The 10,220-nt window shown below is 49.2% G+C and overlaps 1 protein-coding gene across 1 annotated transcript in view; it reads left to right on the top strand.

Moving 5' to 3' along the window:
• The first annotated feature begins 7,378 nt into the window (after window positions 1-7,378).
• The window catches only part of hdac4 (histone deacetylase 4), a 699,895-nt gene continuing 697,053 nt past the window's right edge, over window positions 7,379-10,220 (top strand). Inside the window, 1 exon segment of the mRNA XM_038788077.1 lies at window positions 7,379-7,649. The gene's annotated coding sequence lies outside the window, so the exon portion shown is untranslated.

Raw genomic sequence — 10,220 nt, 5'->3', positions numbered from 1 at the left:
AACCATGCTGCTGTGCAGAGAGACCTGGGTGTGCTAGTGCATGAGTTGCAAAAAGTTCGTTTACAGGTGATTGAGAAGTCAAATGGAGTTTTGTCCTTCATTGCTAGATGGTTGGAAGACTAGGGAGGTTATGCTGCAATTGTATAAGGTGTTAGTGAAGCCACACCTGGAGTATTGTGTTCAGTTTTGGTCTTCTTACCTGAGAAAGGACAGACTGGCGCTGGAGGGTGTGCAGAGGAGATTCACTAGGTTAATCCCAGAGCTGAAGAGGTTGGATTATGAGGAGAGGTTGAGCAGACTGGGACTGTGCTCGTTTGAATTTAGAAGGATGCGGGGGGGGGGGGGGGGGGGGGGATCTTATACAAACATATAAAATTATGAAGGGAATAGATAGGATAGATGCGGGCAGGTTGTTTCCACTGGCGGGTGAAAGCAGAACTAGTGGGCATAGCCTCAAAATAAGGGGAAGTAGATTTAGGATTGAGTTTAGGAGGAATGTCTTCACCCAAAGGGTGAATCTATGGAATTCCTTGCCCAGTGAAGCAGTTGAGGCTCCTTCATGAAATGTTTTTAAGGTGGTCTTCCGGTGGCGGCTATGAGGGAGTAAGTCACACATTTGGTAGCTCCCGCTCCGGTTGGACCTTTGGGCCTTTTCCTCTGACTTTTTTGTGCTTCAAGCGCTGGATTGGAAAGTAATAGCGATCTGTTCCTGGAAGGGAGCTTCCAGAGCATGAGGGTGTTGGAGGAGAAGTTCGGGCTGGCGAGAGGGAATGATTTCAGGAACTTGCAGGTGCGGGATTTTGTATGCAGATTGGTACCATCCTTCCGCCACCCACCAGGACATGTTAGTTTCCAGAGGAGAAGTGGGAGAGAGGAGTCTCCGACATTTATGAAGACCTAATAGGAGCAGAGGAGGCACAGACCGAAGAACGTAAGCTTAAGTGGGAGGGGGAGCTTGGGGGGGGGGGGGGGGGGGGGGGGGAGAGATAGAGGACGGCATATGAGCAGACGCTTTGAGTAAACACGACCGCAACATACGCCAGTCTGATCCAGTTCAAGGTCGTACATCGGGCCCACATGACAGTGGCCCGGATGAGCAAATTCTTGCGCTGGAGGACAAATGTGCTACATGTGCCGGAGGACCAGTGAACCATGTTCACGGTCTGGGCGTGTCCTCAACTAAGGGGGTACTGGCAGGGATTCGCGGACGTCATGTCCCGGGTATTGAAAACTAGGGTAGCAATGAGTCCTGAGGTGGCAATTTTTGGGGTTTCGGAGGAACCAGGAGTCCAGGAGGAGAAACAGGCCGATGTCTTGGCCTTTGCTGGCGACAAATACTATTGGCATGGAGGGACTCAAAGCCCCCGAAGTCTGAAGTATGGCTTTCGGACATAAAGGGCGAAATTCTCCGCCCCCCACGACGGGTGGGAGAATAGCGGGAGGGCCTTCCCGACATTTTTGCCGCCCTCCCGCTATTCCCCCCCCCCCCGAAGTCCCGACCCGAATCGCTGCCGCCGTTTTTTTACGGCCGGCAGCGATTCTCAGCTGTTAGATGGGCCGAAGTCCCAGCCCTTTCCGCCGTTTTTACGAACGGCAAACACACCTGGTCTTGCCGTTCGTAAAAACGGCGTCACAAACTCGCTATTAATAACCATGGCACCGATTGGCACGGCAGTACCACGGCCGTGCCAAGGGTGCCATGGGCCCGCGATCGGTGGGCACCGATCGCGGGCAGTGGGCCCGATGCTCGCGCACTACTTGTCCTTCCGCCGCCCCGCAGTATCCATTCGCGGGGCGGCTGAGGGGCAACCCGGCCCGCGCATGCGCGGGTTTCACGCAAAAACGCGATGACGTCACCCGCGCATGCGCGGGTTGTAGTCTTCCAAACTGCGCATGCGCGGCTGACGTCATATGACGCGTCAGCCGGCGCTAACTCCGGCAAGCGGGCTTAACGATTTTCATTAAGCCCGTCTTGCCGGAGCCTACGGCGTCGGGCTGCTAGCCCCGACCGGGGACCAGAATCGGTCCCCGGTCGGGAAGGGGCGCGCTGCCGTAAAACCCGCCCGGGTTTTACGGCAGCTTTACGATTTCCCCCGTTTTGGGAGAATCGCGCCCAAAATACCTCAATAAAATTGTTTATTAAAAAAAAATGTTTTTAGGATAAAGATAAATAGTTTTTGGAAGAAAGGGTTATGATGTTCGGGCCAGAAAGTGGAGCTGAGTCCCCAAAACATCAGCCATGATCTCATTGAATGGCAGAGCAGGCTCGAGGGGCCAGATGGCCTACTCCTGCTCCTAGTTCTTATGTTTAAGTCTCGGCAGCAACAGTGTGGGAAGCTCTGAAGGAAGTGGTTATGGGGGAGGGAGGGGGGGGCGGAGTTAATCTCGATCCGGGCCCATAGAGAAAGGATGGAACGAGCAGAGATGGATAGGCTGGTTGGGGAGATACTCCAGGTGGTAGGTGATATTCAGAGGCCCCAGAGACGGGGTTACTGAAGGAGCGGCAGAGGCTACAGATGGAGTTTGGGCTGTTATCTAGAGGGAGGGCGGTGGAATGATGGAGGAAGGCGAGGGGGGGCGGGGTATGAGTATGGGGAGAAGTCCAGTAGGATGCTAGCACACCAGCTGAGGAAAAGAGAGGTGGCCAGGGAGATAGGGAGAGTAAAGGACAGAAGTGGGATTGCGGTATTGGACCCAGTAGGGGTGAATGGGGTGTTTAAGGAGTTTGATAGCAAGCTATACGAGTTGGAACCCCCGGCTGGGTTGGAGGGGATGAGGCAGTACCTGGGTTAGTTGAAGACCACGAAGGTGGAGGAAGGATTGTTGGAAGCGGCCCCAATTGAAATTGAGGAAATAATGGAGGGGCTGGAGTAAGGTAAGGCCCCTGAGACTGGACAGCTACCCAGTGGAATTTTACAAGAAGTTCTCAGAGATGTTGGGCCTGCTGCTGTTGAGGGCATTTAATGAGACAAGGGAGCGGGATGTCCTTCCCCCAACAACATCACTGGCCTCGATCTCACTGAGTTTGAAGCGGGAGAAGGAACCTGAGCAATGCGGGTCATACAGGCCGATGGAGGTGGTGGTTGCGTTGGATGCGCAGAAGGCCTTTGACCAGGTGGAGTGGAATTATTTGTGGGAGGTGTTAGGAAGGTTCGGGTTTGGACAGGGCTTCATTGATAGAGAAACCGCACCCAATCAGGCACAAGTAGCAAGCGTGCGAACGAATCGTTTGATGTTGGGCTATTTTAAGCTGCACCAAGGGACGAGACAAGGGTGTCCCCTCTCCCTGCTGTGGTTTGTTCTGGCCATAGAGCCATTGGTGGTGGCGTTAAGAGCGTCTAGGAACTGGAATGGGCTGGTCTGGGGTGTGTGTGTGTGGAACACCGGGTCTCGCTTTACATGGACGACCTGCTCCTGTATATTTCTTTTTTTAAAAAATAAATTTAGAGTACCTAATTTTTTTTTTTTTTCCAATTAAGGGGCAATTTAGAGTGGCTAATCTACCTATCCTGCACATCTTTGGGTTGTGGGGGTGAAACCCACGCAGACACGGGGAGAATGTGCAAATTCCACACGGACAGTGACCCAGGGCCGGGATTCGAACCCGGGTCCTCAGCGCCGTAGGCAGCAATGCTAACCACTGCACCACCGTGCTGCCCTGCTCCTGTATATTTCTGACCCGTTCGGGGGGATAGGGAAGATTATGCAGATCTCAGGGGAATTTGGTCGGTTTTCGGGGTATAAATTGAATATTGGGAAAAGTGAGATGTTCGCGATCCAGTTGAGGGGGCAGAAGAGACTGGGAGAGCTGCCGTTTAGAGTGGCGGAAAGGAGCTTTCGCTTTCTGGGAATCCAGGTGGCACGGGAATGGGAGACATTACACAAGCTAAACTTGTCCCAGTTTGTAGAGCAAGTGTAGGAGGACTTTATAAGATGGGACATGCTCCCACTGTCACTGGCAGGGAGGGTACAGACCGTGAAAATGACAGTCCTCTCCAGATTTCTGTATGTTTTTCAGTGCCTCCCCATCTTTATCCCGAGGGCCTTTTTTAAACGGGTAAATAGGATGATTTTTGGCTTTGTGTGGGTGGGGGAGGGGGGGGGGCTGGCGCTGCAAACTTTTATTTCTACTACTGGGCGGCAAATATAGTCATGATTAGGAAGTGGGGGGGGGGGGGGGAGGTGGGGGCGGCGATGTGGGAGTGTGTAGAGGCGGCATCATGCAAGGACACAAGTCCGGGGGCACTGATAACGGCACCTCTGCCGTTCTCGCCAGCCTGGTAATCCACAAGCCCGGTGGTGGTGGCGGCCCCAAGAGTCTGGGGGCAGTGGAAGAAATATAGGAGAGTAGAGGGAGCATCGGTCTGGGCCTCGATTTACAATAACCATCGGTTCGTACCATGAAGGCTGGATGGAGGGTTTTGGAGATGGCAGAGAGCAGGGATCAAGACGATGGGAGATTTATTTATAGTTGGGAGCTTCCCTTGTTTGAAGGATTTGGAGGAAAAATTTGAACTGCCAGCAGGGAATAGGTTTAGGTATCTGCAGGTACGGGAGTTTTTGAGAAGGCAGGTTCCGACCTATTCGCTCCTGCCATCACAGGGGATACAGGACAGGGCAGTTTCCAGAATGGGGATGGGGGAGGGGAAGGTATTGAATATCTACAAAGAGCTTATGGAGTCAGAGGAAACTCAGATAGAGGAGCTAAAGGGCAAGTGGGAAGATAAGCTAGGAGGAGAGATAGAGGCGGGTTTGTGGGCAGATGCCTTAGGCACAGTTAACACATCCTCATCATGTGCCAGACTCAGCCTGATACAATTTAATGTAGTCCACCGGGCACACATGACGGTGGCCCGGATAAGCACGTTTTTTGGGATAGAGGACAGGTGTGTAGAGATAGAGGCGGGAGGGCCAGCAAATCATGTCCACATGTTTTGGGCATGCCCGAAGCTTAGAGGATTTTGGTAAGATTTTGCTGATGTCATGTCCACGGTACTTAAAACAAGGGAGGTGCTGAGTCCAGAGGTGGTGATCTTTGGAGTGTCGGAAGAGCCGGGAGTCCAGGGGGCGAGAGACGCTGACGTTTTGGCCTTTGCCTCCCTGGTAGCCAATAGACGGGTACTGTTAATGTGGAGGGACTCGAAACCCCAAAATCAGAGACCTAGGTTAGCGACATGGCTGGGTTTCTCAGTCTTGAGAAAATAAAGTTCACCCCAAGACGGTCAATGTTAGGGTTCGTCTGGAGGTGGCAGCCATTGAAAATTAAATGTCAGCAGAGGCAGAAATCTAGGGGGGGGCGGTTTAGGCTATTTTTTCTTTATGGGGGTGTGAGGAACGTGTCAGGGATGGAAATGTTTTATCCACTATGTTTATATTGTTGTTATTGTTATTATTATAAAAACTATAAATACCCTAATAAAATGTTTTTTTTAAAAAAAGCAGATCCCTGAGTGGCTCTCACCGTTAACGTCTCCTAACGTTAGTTTGTCAAGGCGCCAGAATTGATAAAAGCAGATTACTAAGAATGCTGGAATCTGAAACAAAACGGAAAATACAGGACAATCATGGCAGGTCTGACAGTATCTGTGGAGAGAAGGGAGCTAACTGGATGACTCTTTATCAAAGCTGGAGACAACTGGAAATGGGATCAGATTTATACAGTTGTGGTGATACAACAAATATGCTACTGTTCTCCGCACTACTGTCCCCTTTCCCCACATGTTGATTTATTCATCACAGTGGCTTCATTGGATTTTGTTTATTGATATTGGTAATGCCATAGGGCACTTACTACAGTGATGTTTCTGTTGGGCGACATTGTGGACGTCTTACTGATTTAAATCTAAATTCTAACCCTGTGGAATTTCCTCCTTAAACCTCTCTGCCTATCCCCCTCTCTCAACTCTTAAAGAATCTCCTTGTAGCTCACCTTTCAGCAAACCTTGATCAACCCTTCTCATTCCTGCCTCTTTGGATCGGTGTAGCATATCTCATGTTGCTATCTAAAAACACAAGCTGATGTTGTAGTCATCTGACTTGCATTATTTTTAACTGTCCATTTATCTTATACAGGTTTGTGAGATCTTGAGACTAATGTATTTATTTACTAATGTAAATAATGGTATTTGCCTTTAAGGACAATGTTGTAATCCTCAGGCATCTGGAAGTGCGAATACCAGGTTGCATAGGCAAAATAGCATGATGAATGTATACATTCAATGCTATGCATGCTACCAAATATCATAACAGTTCTTGAAGCAACTGTTAGATGCACACTTCTTTCAAACAAAAGTTACTTTGGTTCTCAATGTAGTGATCTTCATGGCCACCTGAGGCACTGGCTGAGTAACTGTAGGATGCAAGTGATACACCAAATACAACATTTACACTTGATGAGAAATATTAATCTATCTCAGTTTAGAATACGAAAAGGGATACTGCTTATCTTCAGGCAAAGGCTGAGGATTTTACTGAACATGAGATCAAGTATCAGCCCACTCCCTCTGAGCATCGTTTTGGCAATATATAACCTTAAAGCAGCCCAGCATCTTGAAGGGAGCAGGACGAAATGATAACTCATTTGTAATTTTGACAGTGGGTGCAAAGGCAACCCAGCTGAAAACTACCAAAAATACTGTAACAAATTAAAAACAAAGTACATTCCTGCAGGAAAGAAAATCCCTATTGGAAGGGGAAAAGCGAAAGCAAGTTGATAATTACGTACGGACTTTAATACAGGATTAGCCCAGTTCTGCAGGGACAGAAGCTTGCAACACCTCGTGATATTTGCTTGCATTCTCAATATTTTCTACAATTGCAAATACAGAGATTTGTATTAAAAGGGGGAATCCAAGGGAGAGGCGTCTGTGGGGGGAGGGGGCAGATAAGAGAATCGGGGAGATGGGGGGGGTGAGGTCGGCAGTAAGGCGGCGCGTGGGAACCGGCGCGGGCTGCATCGGCAGGGAGGGGGCGTGGTTGAGACAAGGGTGGAGGAGCGTACCCTGGGGAGAGGGTGGGGGTTGTTTGGGAGGCGGGGGAGAACATCCCAGGACATGTCTGGCAGAAACGGCGAAGGGGGGAAACATGAGATGGGAAAAGGACGATTGATTTTGTGGTTGGGGGCAGGGAGAGGTGACCCCTATGGTGGGGTTGGGCACGGGGGGGGGTAGACAGGGGAGCCTGGGTGGTGCTCTGGTAAGGGACACTTGGGGAGGGGAATTGTGACATGGGAGGAGCGCGTGAGAAGAGGGAGTCCCACCTGCAGTGGCGAGTAAGCCCTCGGAGGAGGCGCGCCTGCGCATTACTGCCGGAGGGGCGGGCTCTCGCGCTCCTTTCAAACCCAGGTTCTAAAAATAGAACCAGCAGCTGGCTGGTCCGGCGCTGCGATTGGCGGGTGGCTGTCACGTGCCTAACGGCCGGCTCCCCCGGGCTGCCGTCTCCTCTCCGGCTTGTTGTTCAGCGAGTGTCAGTAAGGCGACCAAACATGGCGGAATCCCTCAGCGAACCGCACTGATTTTCTTCAGCGTGTCGCTTGGTCGCCCTTTTTTGTCGGTTAAAATCGACCACACCGCCTACCCCTTCCTCCTCCTCCCGCCCACCCAACAACAACCACCATCTCTCGTCTACTGCTCACTGGCTGCAGCGCTCGGGTAAGGCTCGGCAATTTTAATGGCTCCCTCTCCTCCGATTGTCCTTCCACCTCCCTTTCCCTACTTTAAATGGTTAATAGTGCTAAGTGGTTTTGTTCACGATTTGCACAACGGCTTGATCGTAAAAGGAAACGGTCTCTGTTGAGTGATGGGGTTTTAGTTTTGTTTTATCCCTCCCCACGTCTTGTCTCTCGCTTACCAATTTGAAGCATTTACCGTTCACGCCAACTAAACTTGATGAACGGAGGTGGCCGGCTGATTGACGGCCCTCTTCACCAATCAGGAGGCCGGCCGCGGGTTTGTTTGGGACGTTGCTAATGGGCATTCTCCAATGGGCGCTACGAGGGGGGACTTCCGGCCAGTCAAGGTAGGTTGAGGCGGAGTGGCTGAACTGAGACTCAAGACATCTCGCACTGTGTAACGTGTGGCTTTAAACTGGGCTGCTCAGTGCAGCTTAAGCCAGTCTCTTCAAATCGCGTGAAATAAAATATTCTTTACTCCCCCACCTCCCCCATAGCGTCCAACGCCGTGAGGCTGAACCTCACCGAGTCCCTGGATGGACGCAAATCAAATTCGAATCCCCCGAGAAGCAGCAACTCTGCTGAAATGGGTGAATCAGCGATTTGACTTCAAGTTGACCAAGCAGAGATATTCAAAGTGTGGAACGGGATGGAATGTTATACATGTGAATTGGTTTTTCTCTCTGGCTAGAATGGCCCGCCCCCAGAAGTTAATTGTAGTGGGCTGGGCGAATCCAACCATTTGGTGGGGGTGGGGGGGGGGGGGGGGGGGGGTCTCATCTGTCTAAAGGGAATGGGATGAATACTGTCGCACGTTGGGGATAAAATCTTTCTAACTGGGCAGAGTCCTAAATGGAGGCTGTCTGACTTGAAGGATGGAGTGACAACCAGGTGGATTTAGTTTTTCGCCGAGTTTCCTCCCTGATCTGCAGTCCTAGATGCTCGCTGTCATGTGGTATCTTTGTTCAAATATCATTTCTTCCTGGTTACTATGACAGCTGAGCTGATCTTTCTTTCCCTCATCCGTGTTCACATAAGTACACTTCCAATAGGAGTCTTTGGATAGTAATCCAGTTTGAGATATTTGGCCCGTTGTACTTCTCTTTTCCAAGGCTGGCCTGAATTCGAGTGATTCTCCGCTCTCTGACACCGGCCAATTCTTTGGCGATCAGGGATCTAACCTAAGACCTTACTGGTCTTTGAAGAGTGTCACGTTTAAGTGTATTTAACCATGAAATGATTGAAGGAGCTCGTGACCTCTGGCTTACTGGAGGGTTTTGAGGGCCGGTTTAGCTCACTTGGCGAGATAATTGATTCGTGATGCAGAGTGAGGCCAGCAGGGCAACCCTGCCTTCTCAATCTTGTCCCTCGCCTGAGGTGTGGTGATCCTCAGGTTAAATCGCCACCAGTCAGCTCTCCCCTCAAAGCGTTATCTGGACTGTGGCGACTTTATCTTTTACTGGAGGGCTGATGAGATAGATGTTAAAGAGGAAGAGGGGGAGGGGGGATTGTAGACGTTGGATTGAACATTATATTTTTCTAGTTTGAGTTGTGTACCTTGGTACTCTGGACTAAAGAGCCCCAGCGAGCTGCTTCTTGTTAAAGATACGAGTCTATACAATTATTCACTGAACAGAATTAACATAAATAGCCTAGACGGTTGAAGTGATTGATATATATCCGTTTTTTTATTAGTGTAACTGCAGAAGCGACCGAATGGTAGTGAGTTTTGCTTGGGTTGTAAATATTTCTTGATCTTCATTCATGAAAGTTTTTTGTTACATTGAGCGTAAAGAGACAGCCCAAAGCCCCGCCGCTTTCCTTTTGCTCAAATATCGTTCAGTAACTAACGTCAATGTTTAGGATTTGGCATTTGTTAACTTTAATTATTAAACAAGTGAAAATTATTGATTTTTAGGTACATCTGCTTGTCAAGATTGGGGTAAACTCGGACGTAACTGTAATTTGGTTTCTAACTAATTTTAGATCTTGCTCCGTTTGGAATGACGCAGGGGGTGGGGGAAGAGAAGGTTCAAATTCGAGTTCTTTTTGAGAAGCAAGTATTTTTTTCGCTCCGGACAGCAGCGTAGATGATAAAATTCAGAGAGTCAATTAAGCAATAAGAGGACTTAGTTATTCCAACTGTCGACCGACTGTAAATTTAAAACAAATGAAGTCTGAATTGGAGGACCTTTAGGACGCAATGTAACAGTAAAAGCCAGCGACCCAATGAGAGCGCACTTGTGTGAAAACAGCACTCAACAGTTTTCTGGGGGGAAAAACTTTGTACAGTAGTAAGATAAAAATATCTTTGAATGTCACTCCTATCATCTTGTGTGACTAGAATTAATAACGATCTTACCTAATCGTTGGTGTTTTTGTATTATATTTTGAAACCTCTGGTGTTTTTTTTTCTTCATTAATTTTTAGAAAATTAAGTTGTCGAAATATGTGCAATCTGTACATTGATTAGAAGTAAGGAGTTTAAGTTGCATGAGGGTTGATTCTATATTTCCACACATTGAAAATGTGATTTGTATGTCCCTGTGGA

This window comes from Scyliorhinus canicula, chromosome 2 (assembly GCF_902713615.1).
Source record: "Scyliorhinus canicula chromosome 2, sScyCan1.1, whole genome shotgun sequence".
NCBI classification, from domain to species: domain Eukaryota; kingdom Metazoa; phylum Chordata; class Chondrichthyes; order Carcharhiniformes; family Scyliorhinidae; genus Scyliorhinus; species Scyliorhinus canicula.
This window is presented reverse-complemented; position numbering and strand designations above follow the sequence as displayed.